Source organism: Sciurus vulgaris, assembly GCF_902686455.1.
Source record: "Sciurus vulgaris genome assembly, chromosome: 5".
NCBI classification, from domain to species: domain Eukaryota; kingdom Metazoa; phylum Chordata; class Mammalia; order Rodentia; family Sciuridae; genus Sciurus; species Sciurus vulgaris.
In genome coordinates this window covers 68033774-68061078 of record NC_136465.1, presented here as the reverse complement: position 1 = coordinate 68061078, position 27305 = coordinate 68033774, and the positions used below count along the sequence as shown (strand labels likewise).

At 43.1% G+C, this 27305-nt stretch overlaps 1 pseudogene across 1 annotated transcript; it reads right to left on the bottom strand.

Moving 5' to 3' along the window:
• Window positions 1–9870: 9870 nt before the first annotated feature.
• On the bottom strand, window positions 9871–11089 carry LOC306661308 (replication protein A 32 kDa subunit-like; annotated as a pseudogene). The gene has a single exon. The product of its transcript is annotated as a replication protein A 32 kDa subunit-like (transcript).
• Between the last annotated feature and the right edge of the window lie 16216 nt (window positions 11090–27305).

The following is a 27305-nucleotide window of genomic DNA, read 5'->3' as shown; positions in this document are numbered from 1 at the left end:
AAAATATACCCCCAATGCCCCATCCCCTCCAGCCACACCCCACCTGCCTTCAGTAACCATTCACTTCATCCCATTAGATGATTAATTCACTGATTGGGTTAAAGCTGTGGTAACCCAATCATTTCTCCTCTGAACCCTCTTGAATTGTCTCACAGGTGAGCTTTTGGGGGACACCTCACATCTAAACTATAACAATTAGTCTACTGTAAAGGATATTACAAAGGATACAGATGAAGAGATGCACAGGGCAAGGTATGAGGGAAGGGCATGGAGTTTCCAGCCCCTATGCAAGTGCGCCACCCTCTAGGCAGCTCCACAAACTTAGCTATCTGGAAAACTCTCAAAACTCTATCCTGAGATACCAGGATACCAGCTGTGGCCCCTTTCTTCCTCCTGGGAGAAGTATGTGTTACTATTATTTAAATAAAACTTGCTTTCTTTGAAAAACAAAAAAACAAAAAAAAACCCTGTCCTAGGAAGTTTTCATGGAGCCTGTACTACATAGGCATGAATGCAAATAGACTGGCTGGGGACACCCAGCAAGGTCTGTGTGTTCTCATTCTTCTTAGCTTCTCTGTGTAGCATTCCTACTTTCAGGGTATGAAACAGGACTGCTGGAATGAGAAAGGACTTGACTCTTTTGCTGCCTTTTCAAGGGCTTCCCTTGGAGAAGGTATTATGAGCCAGGAACTGTGAATAAAAAACAAAATATGTATATCATAATATCACACTGATCAGTCAAGTCATGAAGCCAAGGCCAGAGTAAAGGGGCAGGAATATGAATTCCTAGTGGCAGACACTACAAAGTCATATGGCAAAAGATATAAAGATAGAGACACACACACATACACAGACACCGGGGGGAATGAAGAGCTGAGAATGATAATCCAACCCACCATACTATTTCTAAATTTTGCTTGTATTTGCTTAGTTCATACTGCATGCGGGGAAGGCTCTGTTACCAAAGGCAAAATGGCCATTAGTTGTCCCTGTCTCACTTTCTCCAAGCTTAGCAGCCCTAATGGGCAAAGGCCATCTTTCTAGGAAACTTTATTTTAAGGAAAAAAAAACAATCTAACAAGAATTCTGATTGGGCTTGTATGGGTTTATACCTATCCCTGGAACAATCACCACAACTAGGGAGACGGGAGGCCTCTGACCCATCTCCACACATAATTATCTGGGATGGGAAGGAAATGAGGTCAACATTGACAGCCTCACCAAGAACACACAGAATTGTAGAGGAGCCAGGCACAGTGGCACATGCCTGTAATCCCAGCAACTCTGGAGGCTGAGGCAGGAGGATCACAAATTTGAGGCCAGACTCCACAATTTAGTGAGACCCTCAGCAATTTAGTGAGACCCTGTCTCAAAATAAACAATAAAAAGGGCTGGGGATGCAGCTCAGTGGTAAAGCACCCCTGGGTTAACTCCTCAGTACAAAAAAAAAAAAAAAAAAAAAAAAAAAAAAAAAAAAAAAAATTGTAGAGGACACCTAAAGGAGCCAGTGCTGGGCAGACATGGCACTACATGCAGTATCGAGGTCTAGGCAGGGAAACCAAGTAAAAAATGCTGGAGAGCCAATATGTGGGCAGCAGGAAGGAATGGCAGGCCCTGGGCACCTGAGTTACAGCAATGGGACTTTGACTGAAGTTGTTGATGTGTTTCTCATCCACTTCCACACTGTGAACTTAAGCAGCAACTGGTGGAAACATGGCCTCTGAATATCCAGATTTAAGAGCTAGAAAAAAGTCAGGCATGGTAGTGCATGCCTATAATCCCAGAGGCTCTGTAGCCTGAGGCAGGAGGATCTCAAGTTCAAAGCCAGCCTCAGCAATTTATCCAGGCCCTAAGCAATTTACAAGACCCTGTCTCAAAATAAAAAAATAAAAAGGGCTGGGAATGTGGCTTAGTGGTTAAGCTCCCCTGGGTACAAAAAAAAAAAAAAAAAACTAGAAAAAAAGTAATTGGAGGAAACACAATGTCTGTTTTGTTGAACTAATAAAAAAAGATTTTAAGGTGAAAGAATAAGTGGAACCGAATCTCAGGGAAAAGTTATTCTATTCTAACTTCAAGATTAAGGTATCAATCATAGAGTAAATAAAAGGAGCACTGCATTTGCAAAGGTGTAATCACAGAGCGAGGGCCACAAGGCTGACCTTTCACAGGCTCCAGGAAACTCATGACTCAGAACACAGTGTGTGGCATCTTTTGGGAACACATCAACAACTTTATATTGGGGAAAAATTTTTTTTTCTTACACAATTGAAGTGAGAAACTTACATTTATGTCTTTTCAAATGAGGTATAAATGAGGGAGGGGAGGGGTGCCAGTCTGAGGGGCATTGTGGAGAACTGCTGCTTGCCAGTATCACAAATACCTGAGATGATCAACTTATAAAATAAGAAAAGGTTTATTTTGGTTTTAGAGTTTCCAGGCCATTATAAGGCAGATCTATTGTTTTTAGGACTCTGATGGGAGTATGGGGTGGCAGAGCAAATTGCTCGCCTCAAGGCCAGGGTCCCACAATCCCCTTCAAGGGCATCTCCCAGTGACCTAAGGACTTCCCACTAGCCACCCCCCTCTCAAAGATTCCTCCACCTCCAGATAGTTCCACCTTGGTATCAATTCAGCACCCAAACTCTAGCAACACCATATAGTGAAAATATGAAAGCAGGTACTATTAAGCTGGGCACAGTGGTTCAGACCCATGATCCCAGCTACTTGGGAGGCTGAGGCAGGAGGATCACAAGTTCAAGGCCAGTTTGGACAACTTAGTGAGGATCTGAGCAACTTAGAACTTGTCTCAAAATAAAAAGGGCTGCAGAAGTAACTCAATGGTAAAGTACCACTGGGTTCAATCCTCTGTACCCACCCCTCACTGAAAAAAAAAAAAAAAAAAAGAAAAAGAAAAAGAAAGAAAAAAGGAAAGCAAGAAAGTTACCATTAAGGTTGAGAGCCCAGCGAGGAGAAGGGGCTATACGTGGTTCCTCCCAGGTGAAGACATTTTACAGGCAGACATCCAAGGAAAGTGTAAAAGACCTCAGAGACCATTCTCGGTTTGGTTTATTCTCTCTCCTTCAGGAGCCTGTTTCCCTCCACCACCCAATACTTGGCCTCAGAAAGCACTCATCTTTCCAAATTCTTCCAGAAAAAGAGTCAGATTAGAGTGTGGGAGAAGCCAACTACTGCTTGTGGCCTGAGATTTGGGAGACATGTCAGACTCTAGAACGTTCTGGGTGGGTTCATTCCCCAGCACAGTTGTTGAGGGGTGTGGTGGGCCAGGGGACTCTAGAATTAGTCCTCTTGTTTTTCACGAGGAAAAAAGAAAAAAAATGTGTTGAGGGGTCTGTGGTCTGTGAAATGGCTATATCCCAGCAGCAACTTATAACATGTCCAGCGACTTATTAGTTTATTTGAGGGGAATAATAATAATAATGATAATGACAGCATGTAGAGGATTCAAGTCATTCCCCATTATAATGGTCTGCTTCTCTCTAAGCCAGAGCTCCTATTTACCTGTCAGATGAGGTACAATTGAAATAAGAGCACTTCTTAGACAAGGATCAAGCCAGATCAGGAATTTTTTTTTTTCTTTCTTCCTTTTTTTTTTTTTTTTTTGTTTTTTTTTCAGCTAAGCTTCCCAATCAATATCATGTTTCAATTCCGCTCTCTGAGTACCATAACATTTGCACTTCTAGGCCATTCAGACCCTGGTGCTGATTTCATGGGGCCACTCTGGGTCCAGAGGACAGTCCCCTGCCAGGGCAGACTGGAGGGCTTCTCTCAGTAGTAGAGGCCATATAGGGTGACTTGGCCATGGGATACCTTGGCTCTCACCCAGACTGTTTCAAAAGCAAGAATAGAAAAAAGTGGGTTGATCTGAGTCAGGGCCAGCAGTGATTGGGTCATGGCTACAAAGAGTTACAAAACCTGTACTTGGATGGAGAAAAGCAATTGCAGTGTCTCCTCTAGATACCAGAGTCCCTCTGCCCTAGTTCTGTTCAAACTCCAAAGACCAGGACTCTCTCTCAAACCCAGAACTCAAGATAGACTCACTTGTGATACAGTCTTTGGAAAGATATTCAGGTAGGATTCTGGTTAAAAGGTCAAAAAAGCAATAAACACCATCCACCTGAAACTTAGCAAGGGAGTAAGCTTTGGGTGGAAGGAGGTGGGTGAAGTTTTCCTGTGAGGTCTTGGGTTGTTTGTTTGGGTTTTTTTTTTTTTTTTTTTTTTTTTATAGCATGAATTATTTATAAAATGCTATGCCTGTTCCCAGGCGGAAGTATTGAAGTATGCATGTGGTTTTGTGACTCTCACAGTGGCAACTTTTCTCTCTCGGCCAGCACAGAGAACAAGATAGTTTTATTGGACATTTTCATGTCATAAGGAGAAAATTTGAGACTTGATGCCTTGCTTAATAGTGGTTTGGTTCTGTTGCTGTGTTTAGGTACTTTTAAATATATAAGAGTGTGTTACGGGATTTCTGTATTGCTTTTGGTTGAAAATTTATAGGGAAAAGAATAAAGGAGGGCTTAGTTCCAGAAAATGAGGTAATAAGTCAGGTTAAACACTGCACTTTCAAATGTCTAGCTAAAAGGTTTTAGGTGTATCAGGTTTCTCAGTCAACTGGGTGTGTAACTTTTTTTTAATTGTGGTAAAAAATATATAACATAATATTTACCATTCTAACCATTTTCAGTTGATAAGTTCTGTGACACAGGGCACATTCGTATTGGTGTACCACCATTGCCACCATCCATCATCCATCTCCAGAATATTTTTTTCTTCCCCAACTGAATCTGTACCCAATAACTCCAGCCCCAGCCCCTGGCAACCATGTTTCTACTTTCTGTCTTTGTCTCTCAGTTTGACATCTTTGTCTCTCAGTTTGACATCTCGAGGTATCCAGGAATATCCAGGATCTCTCCATACAAGTAGAACTATAGAGTTTTGTCCTTTCCTGACTAGCTCATTTCACCTAGCATAACAAAGTTCACCCATGGTTATTATTCGTTTTGTAACCAAACCAGGCCAATTTTCCCTTCCACTCACTATGCTAGTCACTGAAACAATGAGTTTGGCAATAGAGAAAGTTTATTCACAAGGCAGCCAAGTGTGCCATGGTGGTCTGAGGCATGGGGAAAAGTGACTGGAGTGAAGTAATCAGTGGCCTGTTTGTGCATAATTAATCTTCATGGCTCACCTCAGAAAAAGGCAGGTTAGTATAATAGAGGATGGAGTTTTTGGACTCCTGATGTCAAAAAGTCACTTTAAAAAAAATTCTGCACTGATCCAAGTAAAAAGTTGATGGTTTTAACAAAAAAAGTTCTTCAAGTCCCTGAAAAGCAACCTAGGCAACTGTTATTATCATTATAACCCACAAGTCAGGTGATATCTACAGCAAAGTTAGTGGGAGACTTATTGTACAGCTCAGCTCATGACCTCCAGAATTAAGGTTTGTGTGTGTGTGTGTGTGTGTGTGTTGCTGGGGATGAAACCCAGGGCCTCCTGCATCCTAGGCAATCTCTCTACTACTAAATTACACCCTCAGTCCCTTGGGGATTTTTAAAGTCAACTAAAAACAAGTAATAAAAGCAAATGACCCTAGAGGGCTTATTCAGGTTTTCCCTGAGTTTCAGTTTTCTATATTTTGTTTTCCATTATTTAGACTGTTTCTATATTTTGTTTTTCTAGTTGAAGACTCCTGACCCTGAAAACAGGAAAGCAAATGGAAAGTTTGCTTCCTTCTCATTTCTTAAAATGTACTTACCTTGGCCACCCTAGACATTCTTCGGTGTTCAGTGTTTTTTCCTGCCTTGTCCACTAGTGTGGTAACACCAGCCCACACTGTTCCTCTCAGGGATTTTCCTCTCTCTGTCCTTGTCTCTCTGTCTCTCTTTCTCTCTCTCATCAAAGATCTCAACCTCAGTATTTACCCACCAGCCTCAGGCAAAGACTTCAGAGAAGAAGCCCTTTCTTACCCCCAGAACAGTTCTGTGCTTATTCCCCTCCCCGCTTTTTCTCCTCCTCCTCCTCCTCCTCCTCCTCCTCCTTCTTCTTCTTCTTTTTGTAGTGGGGATTGAACCCAGCAGTATTTAATCACTGAGCCACACCCCCAGCCCTTTCAAATATTTTATTTAGAGACAGGGTCTTGCTGAGTTGCTTTAGGACCTCACTAAGTTGCTGAGGCTGGCTTTTTCCTCCTGCCTCGGGCTCTTGAGACCCTGAGATTACAGGTGTGCACCACCACACCCAGCTGCTGCTGCTGCTGCTGCTTCTTTTTCTTCTTCTTCTTCTTCTTCTTTTTTTTTTTTTTTCTAGTACTGGGTTGGAACCCAGGGCCTTGCTCATGCTAGGCAAGTGTTATGCCACTGAGCCATATCACCAGTCCCTTGCTCTGTATTATTTTAAAGTAGTACGTTCAAATGGCTAAACATATGATCAGTAAGAATATACAATGAACAGTCAGTCTCCCTCCTACCCCGACCAGCTTGTCCTTGCTGCCCTTCTCTGTAGTCAACTGCAGTTACCTTGTTGATCTTCCCAGAGGCAGTTCACATGTGAGCAAGCACGCCCTGCCTTTCCAGATATCATCTTATACCCGCTCATCTGAATCATGCTTTGTGGAAAAACACAGTAAAGAGTGAAAAATATGAAGTTCCACTGTCCAGTCTTGATAAGAACTTTTAATCACAACAGTTTCCTTCCTTTATCTTCCTTACATAAAAGAAGTCAGATGTTACAAATGAGGTGGAACTATTCTGTGGCCTTCCTAGCCACTCCTGTTCACCTTCTCCCATTCCCAGAGGTGAGCATAGCATGGATGCATCACGTTCTTTTGGTAGATATCTCATGTACATACATACATCTGCCTCTAAACAACATATAGTATCATTGTCTGTGAATCGTCAACTTATGCAATAACCGTGTTTAAAATTCCTTCCCTATAGACAACCATTCAGGTTCTTTCAGATTTTGCTCGCCAAATAATGCTGCAGGAAATTTCTTGCCAATACATCTTTGTGCACACATGTTAGTGTATCTGTAGGATAATTTTGTAGAAAGTTTTCTAGATTAAAAGATGTATATATTTCTTTTTGAAACAAGGTCTCTCTATGTTGCCCAGGCTAGCCCTTAACACTTGTGCCCAAGTAATTCTCCTGCCTTAGCCTCCCAAGTAGCCAGGACTATAGGCTCACACCACCACACCCAACTCTTACACTTTTTATTTTGATAGATTGTTTGGAAGAAGTGGTACCAGTTTTTACTCCTACTAACAATGTGTGGATATTAAACAAAAAAATGTATGGAGTACCTATTTCTCCACATCTTCCTTCACACAGTAATCACAAATTTTCATCTTTACTCATAAACAACTGAAAAATTGCATGTCTTATAGGTTGAACTTACACTTCTTTTATTATGTGTTAGTCAGTTTTTTGTTGCTGTGACCAAAATAACAATTTGGAGGAGGAGGAAATGTTTATTTTGGCTGATTTCAGAGGTTTCAGTGCATGGTCCTCTGATTCCATTGCTAGGGACAGAGGTGAGGCAGAACATGATGGCAGAAGGTCATGGAGGAAGAAAGCTGCTCGACTCAAGGCAGCCAGAAAGCAGAGAAAGAGTATGAGGAGCCAGGGACAATATATAATCCCAAAGCATATCCCCAGTGGCCCACTTCCTCCAGCCATGCCCCACCTGCCTACAGATACCACCCAGAAATTCATTCAAGTTATTCATCCATCAAATGAATTCATCCACTGATTCAGTTAGAGATTTCATATTCTAATCATTTAATCCCTGAACATTGTTCCATTGTCTAACATGAGCTTTCTGGGGGGATATCTCATAACCAACCCATATATTATAAATGAGGTTGAGCATCTTTGATGTGCTTAAAAGCCATGCATGTTTCTTCTATGATTTTTTTAAGTTCCTTTGCCCATTTTTCTTTTGCACTGGTAATCTTACCTTTTTTTTTTTTTTTTTTTTTTTTTTTTTTTTTTCTTTCTTTTTTTTTTTTTTGGTACTGGGAATTGAATCCAAGGGCACTTTACTCCTCAGCTATATCTCCAGCTTTTTTCATTTATTTTGAAACAGATTCTCGCTAAGTTGCTTAGGGCCTCACTAAATTGCTGAGGCTGGCCATAAACTTGCAATCCTCCTGCCTCAGCATCCCAAATCACTGGGATTACAGGCATGCACCACTGAGCCAAGCAAATTTACTGTTTTCTCTACTTTCCTTCTTTTTCTGTGTTTGTCAGTTTTCCATTACATAACAAGTACCTGAGACAGATCAACTCATAAAAAGGGAAGGTTTGTTTTGCTCAAAGCTTCGAAGGTTTCAGCCCATGATTGGGTGACCCCATTGCCTTCCACCTGTGGTGGGGCAGTACATCATGTGGGATCATGTGGTGGAGAAAAGCATTCATCTCATGGTGGCCAGGATGCCAAAGAAAGAAAGAAAGAGGAAGAGGAAGAGGGGTACCAATATATTCTAGGAAGGCATGCCCTGAGTGACCTAACTTCCTCTTACTAGGCCCTACCTCACCAAGGTTCCACCACCTTCCAAGAGCAAAGTCTTGAACATATGGGTCAAACTATAGCACTTCCCATTTCTTTTATAAACCAAAATTAATCTGATACCATTTTAATCCAAACCATACCTCAGCTTTTTGTGTCCAGGGTCAGATCAACAGGGGGAAGCCAGTCCAGAATTAACTCAGCTGATCCTGGGGGTTCATCATAACCCCCAAGGCACCAGGGCCCTTGACTCAGCTTCATACTGCTGTGTGTCTCTAGAGTATCCTAAATCTATAACAAGCACTTCCTTCAACCTGAGGGAAACTTCTGGTTCCAGGCTAGTCTTCTTAAATTGAATCTGCCCTCTTCTGACCTAAACTCTTGGAGGCAGCACCTGTACTGTAAGGGCTGGTACAGGCTCCTTAATAAACTCCCCATTAGCCAGCCGCAATGGTGCACACCTATAATCCCAGCAACTTGAGAAGCTGAGGCAGGAAGATCTCAAGTTTGAGACCAGCCTCAGCAAATTAGTGATACCCTATCTCAAAAAATAAGGATTAGGGAATGTAGTTCCATGGTAAAGTGCCTGTGTGTTCAATTCCCAGTTAAAAAACAAAAAACCAAAAACCTCACCACCATACCTAAGTTTCTTACTGTTATAGTAGGGAAAGGGAAGAGAACAAGAACGGAATCTGGTGCCATGGCACACGCCTGTAATCCAGTGACTCAGAAGGCTGAGGCAGGAAGATCGAGAGTTCAGAAGCCAGCCTCAGCAACTTAGCAAGGCCCTAAGCAACCCTAAGTGAGACCTTATGTTTAAATATAATATTTTTTAAAAATGACTGGGTGGAGCTGAAGAAATAGCTCCTTTTGGAGAGCGCTCGCCTAGCATGCGCAAGGACCGCGGTTCATATCCTGGACTGTGGTTCATATCCCCGGCCACTCAAATGAGAAAAAAAAAAATGACTGGGTATGTGACTTAGCGGTTAAGCACCCCTGGATTCAATCCCCAGTACCAAAAAAAAGAACCAGAATGGACTTCATGGTGTTGCATTGGAATTGGAGGTTCATCATTGTGAACTCATGGTTTTGCTAATTGACTTTCTCCTTTCTTTCTTTTTTCTTTCTTTCTTTCTTTCTTCTTTCTTCTTTTCTTTCTTTCTTTCTTTCTTTCTTTCCTTTCTTTCTTTTTCTTTCTTTTCTTTCTTTCTTCTCTTTCTTTCTTTTTCTTTCTTCTTTCTTTTCTTTCTTTCTTTCTTTCTTTCTTTCTTCCTTTCTTCTTTCTCCTTTCTTTCTTCTCTTTCTAAATAACAGAACCGTTTTATTTAACATTTCTTTCTCTCCTCCACCCTATGATGCCAGCACCCTATACCTCATGTTCACATAAACCCACCTTCAGCAGCAGACCAGGCAAGAAGGGGAAGGAAAGTGCAATTTCGAAAGCAACACCACAGAACCAGAGTGGGAAACAAAAACAGACAGAGGGCAGTGGGTTCCTTGACTGGTGCTCTGCCTACAGACCCTCATCTTGCTCATTGCCTCTGAACAGGAAACATTCAAGAACAGAAACTGCCAGGTATTAAGTAACTGCCCAACTCTCTTGGTAGGGTCACAAGTCTAATCCAATCTGGTGTCATAATGAGCTTCCTTAAAACTTAAAAAATTCCACCCCGGTTTATATCCTTGTCAATTGCCCATCTCCCTTGAGCTTCGAAACCACAAAATACAAAAACAGAAAAGCAATCAGTAAGTTTCAAGTCAGCTGAAACCCTTTACAGATGAATCTCTTCCTTGAAGTCATCTGGCCAAACATATGCACAGCTGGAGGCAACAGACCATGCAAACAGATCCAGGTACCCAATGAGATCCAGTTATTCTGTGTCTGTGGATTTAAGTGATCATAATCCACCATACAATAGATGTGCCACTTGTTGCCAAGAAAATCCATAGCTTGCTTGATTGAAGCTATAGGCATGTGTTGGAGCCGGGTCCCGAGATCCTGAAAGTTCAGGTCTTGGACAAGCCTTAATCAAATTCAGCACCTGTTTTGGGGCCATAGTGAGACCATTTGCTGGTATGAAGCTATTCCCACTGAAGTTTCCTGCTTCCTCCATTCCTGAATTGCTGATAGATGCTCTCCCTACTGAGGGCTCAGCACCTTGTGAATGTTGACTACTTCCAGGTCTGGGGCATGATCTTAAAGGCTCCCAGGCTGAACCTCCAATTCCAATCCAACACCATGAAGTCTATTCTTGTTCCTTTTTTTTTTTTGGTACTGGGGATTGAATCCAGGTGTGCTTTGTTCTGAAAGGACCTCAGGTGGCCAGTCACTTTCACATGTTTCTGGAGGAACCACGGTATTTTCACCACTGGTGTCATCTGTGTCCACCCACTGATGAACATCCATGGGTGCAGCTGTCATGTCATCTGTTGTGTAAACAATATTGGTTGGAGCCTTCTCTGCATGTCTGATTATTCCCACAATAGTGACCTGTGAAATTTCAACATTCCCAATTTTGAACACTTCATTAACCAGAGTAGCAGAAAGCAGCTGAGATATGGTACAATATGCTGGGCTCAGGCTCTTATTTCACATATCGGTTGTGATTTCTTTGAGAAAGAAATCCAGAAAGTTCTGGTCTGCTGGGCTCACCAAACGCGTCAGAACCCTACTGCTATGACAGCATTGTTTCTACTTTTCTCTAGTGCCACAAACTCCTTCCTTCCTTTCTTCCTTCTTTCTTTCATTCTTTTATTGCTGGGGATGGAACCCAGGACCTCATGCATGCTAGGCAAGTGTTCTACCATTGAACTACACCCCCAGTCCCATAATACACACATAGAGTTTTCAATACATACGGGGAGATGTAGCAATACATAGGTATATATAGAGGCAAGTCATGGTTTTAATTTGCTTTTGTGTGTGCTTTAAACATTTTCCACACACATTTAGCTCATTATTCTTCCCTAGTTCATAAGGGCAGGGGTATGGCCCAGCCACTCCCTGTGTTCTTTCCCCATCTCTTCTACCCAAATACAAAGGTCTGCACAAAATAACACTATTTAAGCATTGGGAATTAAAAATAAGACTGAGAAAAAGCTAAACAAAAACAAGATCATTATTTGTTTTGGGGGACTAAGTGGCTCACCTCTCATTCTTCAGATATTCTGCACCTTCTGCTGGCTCTTAGCACAGTGGCATCCTCTCTGGAAACATTCTAGCCCTAAGCACCTTCCTGCCCTCCATGCCTCTCTTTCTCCTTCCTTTTGCCCTCCCTTTTGCCCCCCCTCCTTTCCTCCTTCCACAAAGGCTAGCACATGTCAGAACTCTGCCAGACACTGACAGTTCAGCAGTGAACCATCTGCTGTCTTCAGCAAGCAGACAATGCAGTAGGCATGATAGATTGACATGGTCACTAAATAGCTCTGTGCCTCTTTCTCCACCTTCCAGCATCAAACTATCCTCAGGGAAAGCACTGTTCTGTCTCCCACTGCAGGAGAGGGCTGTTAAGTCCTCTGATGTGGGGCTTGGGATTAGCTCGTGGGTGATGTGTTTGATTGGCATGCATGAGGCCCTGGGTTCAACCCCAGTATTGAAAAAAAAAAAAGTATTCCCTGCTTCTAGCAATTTGATGAAAATAGAGGATTTTTGTGACTTCACATGCATTGACTCCCTTATCCTCATGGGATAGGGGGGAGAGGGGAGATATCATATCTTGATTTACACTTTACAGAGAGGTGGGGACTTGCCTAAGATCATAGAGCAGGTTAGTGCCCAGCTAGTGGGAAAAGAGGCTCTCAAGAGCTGGGAGGGATATTAAAGGCCATTTTACCTGACCAATCATTTGCCTCTTCAATTTCTTTCTTCCCTGGGTCCCCTGATGCCTGGACCCTTTTCCCAGACAAGGGACTAGGCTGGTGGTGGTCCTGATGTGAAGATGATCATTCTGGGAACTGATTGCACTCCTCTCACATGGCCACCTCTTTTGTACTTTGCTTCCAGGGACACTTCTGGCTCTTCACATTCATCAGCAGATGCAGCAGGAGATATGGAGCGATTGGGCAACTACGACCTGTTGGCTGGTAGACTAGGTCTTGTGCCACAAAAGGATAGGAAGACATGGTCTCCATCCCTAAAAAGTTCATGATTCAGTAGGCTAAACACACATGCAGACAGCCCTATGGTGTGTGGTAAGGGCATCACACTGGAAAGAAGCAACAAATCCCCATACCACAGGCTTCTGGAATTCTCTCTTCCCCACAAGGAAGATCTCAGGAAGGAAAGGACAAATTTAGAGGAAAAGGGGTGAAAAGCAATAGAAATTTAGGATTTTTTTTGGTACTGGGTGTTGAACCCAGGGATGCTTAACTATTGAGCCATATCCCCAGCCCGTTTTGTATTTTTATTTAGAGACAGGGTCTCACCGAGTTGCTTAGGGCCTCACTAAGTTGCTGAGGCTGGCTTTGAACTTACCAACTTCCATGCCTCAGCCTCCTAAGCCACCAGGATCACAGGTGTGTGCCACCATGCCTGGCTAAAACTTCGGGATTTTTGAGCCAGAATGGAATGAGGTCCACCAGCAAGACATCAGGTGTGTCACAAAGGACAGAAGGAGTCAAAGAAGGGAGAGGAAGACAGTCATGAGCAGGGTCGTGGAGCTGCCCAGGTCAGGAGTCATGAATTTGTAATATGCTAATTGGCCCAGGTATAGGATTTTCTTTGTCCAGTTCTACATGGTTGGAAAGCTGCAGAGAGAAAGCAGCCAGTGGTGGATCAAGGGGACGAGGGAATCAGATGAGATAATGTGTACTTAACCACTGAGGATGCTCCAAATGAGGTGTGCCACAGGGTACGATGTTATCACTGCCCTGTGGGGGGCAGGAATTAGTTTGCTTATGAGTTCTGAGAAGGGTTTGCCCCAGTAACAGAGAAAGAAAAGTGCATTTCCTGAATGGCTCAGTTCTGCCAACTTCACCGTGGGAACTCATATGCTGCTGAGGGCTGCTTTTCTTAACAAGGAGGTGAAGGGCAAAGCAGGATTTGCATGTGCTGGGGAGGTGGGTTCAAAATGCTTGGCCATGAGAGGCTCCAGGCAGGGGTGAGAAGGACATGAAATCACAGGAGGTCAGAAAGTTGGGAGAAGTATCCTGAGGAGGTCATAGCCAGGTTTGGGGACAAGGAATAGAATGGCAGTGGGAGAGGGTTATGGAAAGGTTGGAGAGGGGAAATGAGCATTGGGTTTTCCCGTAATAAATGATGGGGTGTCAAAAAACCAAAGGTCAAATGTTCTCTCTGATATTCGGATGCTAGCACACAACAAGGGGGCGGGGAGGGAAGAATAGAAGCCACTGGATTAGATAAGGGGAATACAGGGAAAGGAGGGGGGATGGGAATGGAAAAGACAGTAGAGTGAATCGGACATAACTTTCCTATGTTCATATACGAATACACGACCAGTGAAATTCCATATCATGTACAACCACAGGAATGGAAGTTATATTCCACCTATGTATAGTATGTCAAAATACACTGTACTGTCATATAGAACTAAAAAGAACAAATAAAATTTAAAAACATTTAAATAATAAATGATGGGGTGTGACAGTTTCCAGGGTATGGTCAGTCTGATGAATTGCTTACTGTCAGGAGATGGGCTAATAGGAAGGAAGATAGTGGTTTCCTCCACGGACCCTGTACCTTCCTCCCTTAGAAGAGGTGGTTGATGGAGATTAGGAACCAAAACATCCCTGGAGAGATGACTGAGCACAGGACAGTGGTGTGTAGAGACCTGGAGAGAGCCCCCAGCCTGGGGGTACTGGGGAGGAGGAGCCTTTAACCCAGTTATGCCAAATGACTAGGTGGGGCTCACAGGTGCTTATAGCCCCAGCTACAGAGGTGAGAGGATCACTTGAATCCAGGAGTCAGGGCAGCCTGGGCAATAGAGCAAGACCCTATCTCTTAAACAAACTAATTAAACCAAACTACATTGTCAGAAAAAATCAAGAATTCAGTTAAGGAAAGGAGTAGTAGGAGTATTTTACAGAAAGTAATTTAAAACTTTATAAAGTTGCCTTTTCATGGAATAGACTTGAGATAGGAATTTGGGGATACAGAAAAGATAGACTGAATTTCAAGAGAAAGGTCCATGAACCATGGAAATGCAGAAAATGTCCCTGGACCATTGCAACACCCAAGCAAACCAGCCTGTGCCCTTGCCTGCAAAAAGTAACTTGAGGACAGGATAGACTGACACATAATTGTGTAACTCTGCACCGGCTCCACCTCTAGTCCAGCCCCTAGCAACTGTTCTATAAATATTAACACCCCACACTAAGCAGTTGCTGTTCCTCCCTCTGGAGTTATTCCGAATTCTTCCTTGCTTTACCCCAAAGCTTCTCACTCTCGAGATAGCCCACATTCTCCCTTGAATGGGTCTGCTTTCCTAAATAAACCTTTGTCTGTGTCTCTGGCACATGCTAAAACTTTTTGTCATCATGTAAGCCACCAACTCCACTGGTCCTGAGTCAAGGTGACCTCTCTGGGAACTCCTTGGATGTCCGGTGACACACACTCTTTCTCTTTTTTTGCAGTACTTGGAACTGAACCCAGAGGTACTTCGCCACTGAGCTATATCTTCAGCCTTTTTACTTTTTTTTATTTTGAGACAGGGTCCTGCTACATCACTGAGGCCAGCCTCCAACTTTAGATCCTTCTGTCTCAGCCTCCCAAGTTGCTGGGATTACAGGTGTGTGCACTACTGCACCTACAGATTCTTCTCTTTTAGAAACAGTTACATTCTCCAGGAAGAAAATGAAGCTTAAGTTTCAGGGCCTCTCCCTTGCCTTGTGAGACCCTGTTCAATTTGTATGGAAAATATTAAAAACTGCCCCCACCCTGATTATATAAATTAGGCCTCCTAAGCTTAATTTGCCTCTGCTAGAATTCTAGCAGTTAGGCACATGAGAGAACCTCATTGTCCTGATTTCCCAACCAAGTTCCTACCCCTGAACTGTTAGACAATAAGCAGGAGAAATGATAAGTATTTTACCAGGGAATGATTTTTTTTTTTTTTTTGGGGTGCTGGGGATCAAACCCAGGGCCTTGTGCTTACAAGACAAGCACTCTACCGACTGAGCTATCTCCCCAGCCCCTACCAGGGAATGATTTTTTTTCCTCAACGTTTTTTGGCCTGCATGATACCTGAAGGTGTATTACTGTAACCTTAGTTGAGGACACAGTTACCTAATGTTCTTCAGCTCAGAGTGAAGGTTAAGTGACACGCTGGCAGGAGGCATGACAGTCACATGCACAGGTGCGCTCCTCCAAGCAGGTTAGGACCAGTCACCTCTGTGTGCTCATGAATTTCTGGCAAACACTGGAACCTGGGTATCTAAGCATAGACCAGCTTTGGAGGGTTGACACACCGCTAGTGTTTCTTTCCTGAAACTTGTGAGTGCCCAGCCAGAAGTCACTGGGACAGAATGTCCCCAACTCATGAATAGCTATTGTTCTCAAAGAATTTGTAAGTCAATTGTTTTCAACAGGAGGCATTTTCCCAGATAAACAAGGCTATGTGTGATCTTTATTATTCAGGACAGCCCAAAAGAACTTCTTGTGTGGCTGAAATCAAAGGCTGTACAAATGGTAACAGAAACCCCACCCTGTGTAAACCCCACCCTGTGATTAGAAAGCAGGGGAGGTCCCCAACCCTATGCCCTTGATGTGCCTGCCACCCACAGCCTGGGGTGGAGGCCAGTGGAAAGAAAGAGCTGGGAGTGGGGTGACCAGACCCAGAGGACAGTCATCCCAGAACCTCTTGCAGAATCCAGCTCCATGCAGTCTTCAGAGGGTCCCCGGGAAAGACCTGCTGCTTCTTTGCCCTTTTGAAGTTTCCTAAGGTCTTCATCCTATAGAAACAATGGCAAACAGATTGAGGGCTTAAAAAAAAGAAAAAGAAAAAGAAAAAAAAAAAAAATACCACATTTGAGGAAGGTGGAATGCACATTTTCCAGTTTATGGCCCTCGCAGGAAAGACCAAGGTAAAGTCAGGAAGAATGGTGGATTTCTGGATTTGTTTGGTCTTTTGTAGACCCAGAAATCCACCATTCTTCCTGACTGGATAGATCCCTTGCATTTGTGGTTATCCTTGAAGCCAGAAGTAAAGGCAGGCAATTAATGTAGAGTAGGTGATCAGAGTGAGAAAATTGGAGACTGATTTGAGGCCAGGAAGTTGGAAACTGCCCCTGGGAGTTTGGAATGTTCTTGTCTCCAGAGCCCTTTGATACTACCCCTCCCCAAAAGGCTGTTAATGAAACAACCCTTGACCAGATGGATAGCTACTAATCAATGTCTCTGGGTTTCCACTCCCTTCCTGTCTAGCACCCTATCTTGGCCCTCCAGCCCACCTGCCCCCCCCCATTCCACCAACATCCCCCATTTACTATGCAGGATGGGGGGCAATGAACAAGATAAGGGAGAAGAATGAAGGAGAACAAAGGAAACTTTATCTATAAAAGGGGCAGGACACTCTCACTTCTTGGTATATTAAAATACCCACCATGGCCCCCTTCTCCCTTAGGGGAGAAGTCTGTTGCTACTACCTTTAAATAAAACCTGCTTTATATGCCTGCCCTGGTGTGCTTCTCTAATGTTCAAACTTCAACATTTGAAGAAGCAGAACTTATCACCGATAACCAGTGGTATCATCCTCAGTCAAAAGACATGATTCTCCAGATCTTACACGTCATGAACTTGAACTTTTTAAAGAATCGTGTTTTCTGAGCTGGGATGGAGAAAGCTCAGTGATAAGAGCACTTGCTCAGTATTCACGAGACTCTGGTTTTCAGCACCAGCCCTGAAAACACAAACAACAAAACAAAACAAACCATTTTTTTTTTTTTAATCTTGCCAGGATACAAGCTCTATGTACATATACTGGCATTTTAATTCTTTTCTTTTCCTTTCCTTTTCTTTCCTTTCCCTCTCTCTTTCTCTCTCTCTCTCTCTCTCTCTCTCTCTCTCTCTCTCTCTCTCTCTCTCTCTCTCTCTCTCTCTCTCTCTCTCTCTCTTTATCTCTCTTTCTTTCTTTCTTTCGGTGCTGGAAATAGAACCAGGGGCTCCTGCATACTATGCAAGCAATCTACCATTGGACTACACCCCCCAGCCTGGTATTTCAATTTTTAAAAGGCAATATTGTGCAAAAGGGTTTCACATTCATTATCTTATTTTAGGCAAAGCCATTATTATCCCTGTTTTCTTGCTGAGAAACACTCGCCCCTCATCCTGAGATCACTTAGCTAATTGGTTGGGAAGCCAGGTCTGCACCAAATCCTGCATCTTTGCTGATGTTTGAGAGCCTGGTTAGTTCCCCAAAGGAGCCCAGGACTCTCACGGTCCTTGAATAGAAATGAACCTCCAGAGAATATCTGGTTTTCTCCCTGGTTCTAGACCCTACTAAATATCCTAAACATCTAAATACCTCTAATTTTCTTAAACTTCTCTAGGGAATGAAATCTGTAATTCTCAGCTACCTGTCTTGGTAACAAATAGTCACTCTGCTTAGAAAAACATTCTTTATTTCCATCTTGGGTCTTTTTGTTTCAAAACAGAGGAGGAGGAGGGAGAAGAAAAAGGAAAGAAAGAAGTTTGGCAGAGAAAGTGTTTTTCACTACTTTGTTGGAAAAAAAAAAGCATTAAAGGGCAAAAAAAAAAAAAACAAGGGACTTGCCTTTGGTTACTAGGTCAATTCACAACAGTCCACAGCAGAACTGACATGACTCATGTTAAGACAAGGACCATATACATTCTCCAAAGTTATTTCTCATCTTCTATGGCAGCTAAGCTTCACACAAACCCAGAGGGGCAGGTGGAGCTGGCATCAGTGCCAAGAGCTGATGAGCAAATGGAAGCCTGGGAATTTCTACCAGTGCTCCCAGGCAAATCCACAGCTGAGCCAGGGCTAGAATTCTGGTCTCCTAACCCTGGGATTATAAAGTTAAATCTCTGTGTCCATCAAAAACTCATGTTGACTTTAAAAGCGTAACAGGCTTTTTTTCGGGTCTGTTCTTAATTCAGTGCCCAAGCTGAGTTCCCAAATACAGGATTGCTAGAGGCAGCATGATCCCTGGGGACTTCCTTAAGAGAACACAAAGTCCCAGTTGGTTTCTGCAGCTGGTCCTGGGGCAGAGTCAGCAGGGCATCTGCAACTGTACAGTAGCTGGCTTTGCCCTGCTCAGGCATAAATGGGAACCAGCAACACTCAGATGTCCTTCAGGTCTGTCCAGATCTGGGGAGCTGCATGATTTTCTACAATCTGAGCATGATGCTGCTTTTGTTGCAGGGTGTATATGCAACTCTCCAGAGCTAGAGGAGTAGATCAAAGAAGCAGGCCAAGTTTAGGACTTGGGGAGGCAAATCTCCAAATCCCCCTCCTCATCTGATCATCTGATGCAGGCCCTGCTGACTTCCGTGGAGATGAGACACAGGTCCGGGAAGCTAAGTCTACACATTTTGTCACGTATGAGGATTTAGAAACAGAGTTTCCTGATTTGGGTCTGTCAGGGTATGCTAATCCAGAACAATTACCATTTCCTCTCCTAGGTGCAATCATATTTGACTTACTCTGGATCCCCATCCTCAGACCTCTAATAGCCTGAGGCCCTGGCTGCACTTCCTGTTAACCCAACTCTCTCTGCAAACAGTCCTCCCTCCCTGGCGCCCCATAGCTCTGGAGGCTTGGTGAATTCGGGGTATAGTAACCTGTCAGCAATTTCCAAACCTATCTTCTGATCAGAGTCACTCAAGGCATTTTTACCTTTTTTTTTTGGCATGTTGTGGGGATCTAACCCAGGGCCTCCTGCATGCTAGGCAAGCTCCTAGACCTTTTTCTAGAGGCACTGAGTCAGAATTTCTATGAATCTCGTAAGTCTGAATTCTTTAATTTCCTTGTGAGACTTGTTTGTCATTCGGTTGGTTTGGTGGTACTGGAGATCCACCCCAGAGCTATCACATGCTGGGCAAGCACTCTACTGCTGAGTTACACCCCCAGCCTTCCCCAGGCAATTTTAATTCAGCCAGATCATAGACAAGCATTTAGCAGCTAGGGCTCAGTACTGGTCTTCGGATCCTTGAGTTCCTGCAATCCACTCTGCTCAGTTTGTTTCAAGTTTCCTCTCCCATAACATGCAAACAACTCCCTTTGACCTAGGCTCATTTCTCTCAATCGGAGAATTGAGATAAGGCGTTCTGGATACCTTCCTTCCACCTCTCTCTTTTGAGACCTTTATGCCTTCATAAACCCTGCACTGAGCACTGTGTGACAACTCTGAGTTAGGCAGACGCTGAGCTATTTTCTCTGCTCTTATGCCCCCAGTGGCCATACTTGGGAAGTGCTTGCTCACTGGGAATCACTAATAATGGTTGTGCTTTCACTTTCTACCTCTTGTCCCCTCCTGGCCCTCATTACCCAACATGCAGCAGCTCTGCCTGCCAGGAAGCCGACCTGCCAGCATGACAGCATGCCATGGCCACAATCAACCTTTGAGTGGCTGAAAATATGTTTAAAATATTTTAAATATTTTCTTGTGATAAAAATTATGTATTTGTGATGATAGAGACTTGGCTGGAAGAGTAAATTAGAAAAGGGAGTTCAGAAGCTCAGTTTGTGGCTTCATCTGCTTAACAGCAAACATGTTCAGAGCACTTCTGCTTTTTTGTCTTGTTTTGTTTTGGTGCTGTGGATGGAACCCAGAGCCCCATGCAAGCTAGGCAAGCAGTCTACCACTGAGCCACACCCCAGCTGGCACTTCTTTTTTCTTTCCCTCCACATTTTGCACTTCTGAATTTTAAGTCTATGTCATTATTTTTCAAAACCCCAGACTCCTAACACCCAAGAAAGGCAATGGAAAGATGATTTCCCTTTCCCTCAGGGGAAGCTACACAGAGAACACCCTTGGCTCTCCTGTAAAACCATCCCACTATGAAGCAGCTGTGGATTTCATGCTGAATGGGAGTTAACTATTTACTGTAAATAAATAGACATGTAACTTCCCAAACTCTGTCTCCCATCAGTTTCTCTTTGCTTTAAACTATTTCATATTTTATTTAGAGACAGGGTCTCATTGAGTTGCTTAGGCCTCGTTTTTGCTGAGGCTGGCTTTGAACTCACAATCCTCCGGCCTCAGCTTTCTGAGCCGCTGGGATTATAGGCATGTGCCACTTCATCCAGCACTATCTCAGGTTATAGATTTCCCACGTCATTAGCCCTCTACTTTGCTGTTGACTTTCAATTTGCAATCTGCAAGTTCCCTCCCTCAGCCAGATGCCCTATCAAGTGAAATTTCTTTGTCATTCTTCCCATTCAAGATTCATGGTTGGGCCAGGTGATGTGGTGCACGTGTATACCTGTAATCCCAGCTACTTAAGAGTTCTGAGTCAAGAGGATCACAAGTTTGAGGAAACATGGGCAACTTAGAGAGACCCTGTCTCAAAATAAAAATAAAAAGGGCTGGGGATATAGCTCAGTGGAAAAACACTTGCCTAGCATCCACAGGGCCCTGGTTTCCATCTCTAGTACTACAAAAGAGAAAGAAAGAAAAAAAAAAAAAATGTGTGGTGGCAAGATAGAAATGATCGTTGATCATATCTTGAGACTTATCAGTAAATGAGTACCTCTTACTTCAGATAACTACATTTGCAGTGGGGGAGGGTGTTTACCAGAGATTGAACTCAGGGGCACTTGATCACTGAGTCACATCACCAGCCCTATTTTGTATTTTATTTAAAGATATGGTTGCTTAACACCTTGAGTTAATGAGTTAAGCAACCTTAATGAGTTGCTTAACACCTTGCTTTTGCTGAGGCTGGCTTTGAACTTGTGATCCTCTTGCCTCAGCCTCCCAAGTCACTGGAATACCAGGCATGTACCACCGTGCCTGGCTACTTTCTTTTCGTGTGTGTAGGGGGGAAGGTGGGGAGTAGCAACATAATCCTCCACTACCACGAATTATGCAGTCAGATTTCCCACATTTGGGGAAATTACAAGCGTCAGTACATCCCCAGTACAATGGTTAGACTTCACCCTAGGAAAACCACCTTCATGATCATGTGATCTCCTCTGCGAGGTAACTATGACTACATTCTTTAATTACCCAGAAATCCACTGAAGAGCCAAAAAGGGGTCTGGGGTCAGTATCAATTACTGTGTAAGGCAAAGGACGTTACTTAATTTCTCTGAGTCTTTAATTCCCCATCTGAAATATTTGGATAATAATGCCTAGATATTGAGAGAATTATACATAATGTATGTAAAGCAGCTAGCATAAAATAAGTACTAGATAAATGGTAGCTATACTTTACACTTCTTTAATGATAACCTTCAAGTATGCAAAATACCCAGCTGCTTGGAAGTGAGGAGCATAAACATAGCCATGACTAAGCACGTGCCTAATACACAGATGCTTCCCAGGCAAGTGCTCCACTGTGATCTTGATGTTAGCCAAACAGGATCAAGAGTTTCCCCTAATTGCATTACACTCTACACTCGATTTTTAACAAATAAGTAAAATAATGTTGATCTAATTATTCTCCAATCCATCCAAGGGAAAAATCTAGAACCCAACTTCACTGAGGTCCTGCCTTCATTTTCTGCCACCAATTGGCAAGAATTCACTGCCCAATTTTTGCACTAGGCTGCGAGCTGCAGAATTCTCACTGGAACTAATGAGATAGTGACCTCATGTGGCCGAATGAGGAACTACAGACTAGACTAGGCTTGCAAGAGTGTGGGAATGTTTGGAAAGTCTGGACCCAGACCTGGTGGGGCCTGAGTATGTTCTGGTTCATGGTCTTTGTCACATAAGCAGTTAGTTCAATTCGAAAAAGATTTTTCCCCAGGCATGGTGGCCTAGGCTTGTAATCTCAGTGACTGGGGAAGCTGAGGCAGGAGGATTGTGCTTTCAAAACTGAGCAACTAAGGAGGCCCTGAGCAACTCAGGGAGACCCTGCTTCAAAATAAAAATTAAAAATGGCTGGGAATGTGGCAATGTGGCTCAGTGGTTGAGCACCCCTGGGTTCAGTCCCCCATACATACACACACACACACACACACACACACACACACAAAAAAAAAAACAACTAATTTTTCAAGTTAGAAAATAAAATGAGATGAGGAAGGAAATAACACCAAATAAGTATGAGTGGAATTATTTCCTACTTTACAAATATGTCCTTCTTGTCCACTGGCTAAGATTCGAGGGCTAGATGGAGTGTACTCTCAAATTAAAAAGGACAAAAGAAAGCTAGCTAGAGGGCATAAGCGAGTTTTCAAATGCTTGCTCCCTTGTTCCTCAAGAGCTGTGGAAGATTCACAGAAAAATCTTTGCAATGCTTACCATCTCAGATACCCCCCAAACCCCAATCCCTACCACCTTCCCCATCCCTCCTGCCCTGAGAATTGAATCCAGGGGCACTTAACCACTGAGTCGCATCCCCAGTCCTTTTCTTTTTTTGTTTTGAGACAAGGTCTAGCTAAGGTGCTGAGGCTGTCTTTGAACTTGTGATCCACCTGCCTGAGCCTTTCAAGTCGCTGGATTACAGGTATGAGCAAACATGCCCAGCAGATGTTTCTATTTGGTGGACTCAGACCTTGAAATACGAGGAAAAGTATGAAGAAACCAATTGATACTGCAGGATTATGCTGTCAAAGGGAAAATGTTCTAAAATCATTAATGAGAATTAACTAGAGCACAGTATTTATCTATAGAATTTATCCCATTCTCAAAGTTTTTTAGGGAACAGGGCCTCCACACTAGTGGGCTCAGAGCTTTCTTTCTTTCTTTCTTTTTTTTTTTTTTTTTTTTGTATAAAGGATATTGAAACCAGGGGCACTTAACTACTGGGCCACATTCCCAGTCCTTTTTATTTTTCATTTTGATACAGGGTCTCACTAAGTTGCTAAGGCTGGCTTTGAGCTTGGGATCTTCCTGCCTGAGCCTCCTGAGCTGCTGGGGTTACCAGCCTGCATCACCAAGCCCAGCTTTTCAATTCTTTTTAAAAGTTTCAGGACTTCTATAATTACGCACTTTCACAAATGAGGGACCCCTCAGTAAACATGAGAAATTACATAGTAAATACTTAGGAGTCTCCTTTCTCACCAACAAGCTGGATTACCTCATCTCTGGATCTAACCAGATAAATTAATAGGCACAGGAGTAGCTCCTCCCTCCCTGATTGACTATTTATTTATATATTTATTATTTATTTATTGGTACCAGGAATTGAACCTAGGGGTTCTTAACCACTGAGCCACATCACCAGTCCATTTTATATTTTATTTTGAGATAGGATCTCACTAAATTGCTTAGGACCCTGCTGAATTGCTGAGGCTGGCCTTGGATTTGTGATCTTCTGATTCAGCCTTCTGGGATTACAGGCATACACCACCCACCCTCAGCCCTCTAGCCCCTCAGCCCCTAGATAAAATCTTAAGCCCCTCTGCTCCATTGACTTGAACTGCTGCAAAATTATGGAATGGTGGAAAGAGCACTGGACCAGCAACCCCTCCTTGGAAATTTGGAATAAGAATTTTCTTGCTATAGATGGAAATATTGTCTATTAACTCAGAGGCTGTCAGTTACCATGTTTCCCACCATGGTGGACAGAGGAAGTTGGTCCACAAAGAAAGAGAGATGGAAGTGGAGAAAGAGAGAAGTGACCTCAGAGAAGAGAGAAGAGAAAGGGAGGAAGATCCAGAGGTGTCCAGGTCAGCTCCTAAAGATTCCAGAGTCAGGGGTTGTGGGCTGGGATTGTGGCTCAGTGGTGGAGCGCTTGCCTAGCATGTGTGAGGCACTGGGTTTGATCCTCAGCACTATACATAAATGAATAAAATAAAGATCTATCAACATCTAAACAAGTAAAAAAAAAAAAAAAAAAAAAAAAAAATTCCAGAGCCCTTAGACCCACCTCCTTCTCATCTGGCTCAAATGGATTTGTTACTTGCAACTTTGAGAGAACAAACTACACAGTGGCCTGTGAAGTTATTCTCATTGTACTTCAACTTCCTCATCTATTCAGTGAGAATCATCAATCATTCATTCATTCAGCAAGTATTTATTGGGTGCTTTCTATGTACTAAGCAGTATTTTAGGTTCTAGGAGATGATGCCAGGAACATAGGAATTTTTTAAATTGCCTAATGAAACTACTAAAAAGGTTCTAGAAATAAAGTAAATATTTGAAAGACATAACTTTCAAATCAGTTACCAACCACAGAGCTGGTTGACCCAACTAAAGTATAAGTGCCAAACCTTAGAACCATGTATTCTGCAGGGCCAGGACCACTGTTCCTTTGGACTTTAAACTAATATTGGATTAAAAGGGTCTGGGGATGCAACTCTGGTAGAGTGCTTGCCTGGTACACGTGAGACCCTGGGTTTGATGCCCGGTACTAGGGGGAAAAAAATCAGATTAAAAGGGTTCATCCTTTCTTTCTTTTTTGGTACTGAATATTTAACCTAGTGGTGCTCTACCACTGAGCTACATCCCCACCCACTTTTACTTTTTATTTTGAGACAGGATCTTACTAAGTTGCTGAGGCTGGCCTCAAAATTTTGATTCTCCTGCATCAGCCTCCCAAATATCTAGGATTGCTGGCACATCCTTTCTTTGACATCTTTTCTTGACGCTTCTGCTGAAAGCCCCTCCAGATACTCTTCTTTTCATACTTAAGTAAATCCTCTTTTTTCCCCAGGGATAGGACTGTGCTTCCACTCTAACACTGTAGTTTCCTGCTTGCTTTGACTGTGAGCAGATATCAATCTATTTTCAATTATCTGGGGAGCAGTAGATAATACACATAGGTGACACATTAAATTCAGAGTTTTTTAACCACCCCTCCTCCCACGGGGTTATTTATCAAAACTACTTGGGAAGCCTTAATAAGCTGATGTGATTCCATCTTCCCTTGCTGCCTCTGGTGGAATTGCTAATGAACAGGGTGGAGAGCAAAAGGCAAGCAGCAGGAGGCAGGCAGAAAAAGACGTGGTGAGTCTACCTGATAAACGCCCAACTCTGGAACAATCTAGAAAATGTACTGGTAGGACCAACCTTCTTACTTTAAGGGAATAGGGCAAACTACCCATACTCCTTAGGTCAAACCAGGAATCAGAACATCCTTTACTTTTTCTTTTTGGGATATCCACAGTGCAGAAATTCTTATATGATAAAGAACTACAACACTTTGCAACCATGGCTCACATGGCCCTCCTCAGCCCCTGACGTTCCTTCTAGAGAAATGAAGCTTTTCATCACCGGATAATCAGAGGATAGGGGTTTCCAATAAAGACCGTCCGTATTCATCAGCTTCTCAGCCAGAAGCAAGGAGTTATTTCTAATTTTTTACATATTCCAGGCCTCCAGTGCCTCTCCACTCTGCCCCCAAGATTAATTAAAAAATCATTCCTGTGCACATGGGTGTACATGAGTGTACAAGCACTTCTCTGCATGCATACACACTGCGTACACACTCAGATTCTCCAAAAACACACGTGCTAGTATCAGCAGCATCTGGCAAAGTACTGGAGCCTGTTTTAAGATGGAAACAGTTATTTGCTTCCAGCCTCTTGGGATGGTGTGGCTTTCTGCCCAAGGAAACAGGCTTTTTTCCTGATAAGCTACTGCAGCTGTAAGCTGTCTATCTCAAAGAGCAATCTCAAGCACAGGATGTCTCACTGGCTTCTAAAACTCCAGGAGATGACAGAGTTAAATAAGATGCTGATGATTAAAGAGAGGTAGGACCAGAATTTCAAAGGCAATAACCAATTTGGGGTTCAATGCAACTAGCAACTTTTGTTTCTCACCTCAAAGAATGGAGGGTGGAAAACTAAATGAGCTCTCCAAAGTAGGCCTTGGAATCCAAGTTCTTGCAAGGCTTTGCTCAGGGTGGGTTTGTGAATGGAGGCTTACTCCAACCCTAACCTTAACCTTGGCTGAGTCTGCTTTCCTCCCTGCTCTTCTACTACCTGTCCATCCTGTTTTTTAAATGGAAACAGTCAGGCATACTTTTCTCCTAATTTCAACTTGAAGGTAAGGTGAAGACCAATGGCTAGATGAATATTGTCCTGTTACATTCATATAGGAATTGGATGGATAGGCTTTCCCTGATCCATCCCAGGCAGAGGAGGGAGGTAGGATGGCTAGGACTACTTGGTCCAGGCTGTATAATGATCTTTCCATTAAACTCCATGTTGGAGATATAAAACCGAGGATTAACCCAGGGGCACTTAACCACTGAGCCACATCCCCAACCCTTTTTATTTTTTATTTTGAAATGGAGTCTTGCTAAATTGCTTAGGGTCTCACTAAGTTGCTGAAGCTGGCTTTGAACTCACAATCTTCCTGCCTCAGCCTCCTGAGTTTCTGAGATTTCAGGCATGTGTTACTGGCCCAGTTTAGCTCTCTCTCTTTTTTTAAGATGTCGATATACCTTTATTTTATTCATTTATTTATATGTAGTGCTGAGAATCAAACCCAGTGCTTCGCACATGCTGACTAGCACTTTACCACTGAGCCACAACCCCAGCCCCCCACTTAGCTCTTAAGGACTGGAAATCCAGTGGTAATCTTTGTATAGGATCTCCTTAGGTTTTAGGGAAGGTGTATCTGTCACAGGTTCTGCCCTAGAACAACTGGATTACAATTTCTGGTGCTGGAGACCTAGGATTCTGTTTTTACAAGCATACAAAGGTTTGGCCTCTGATCAAGATTTGGACGTCCTTATC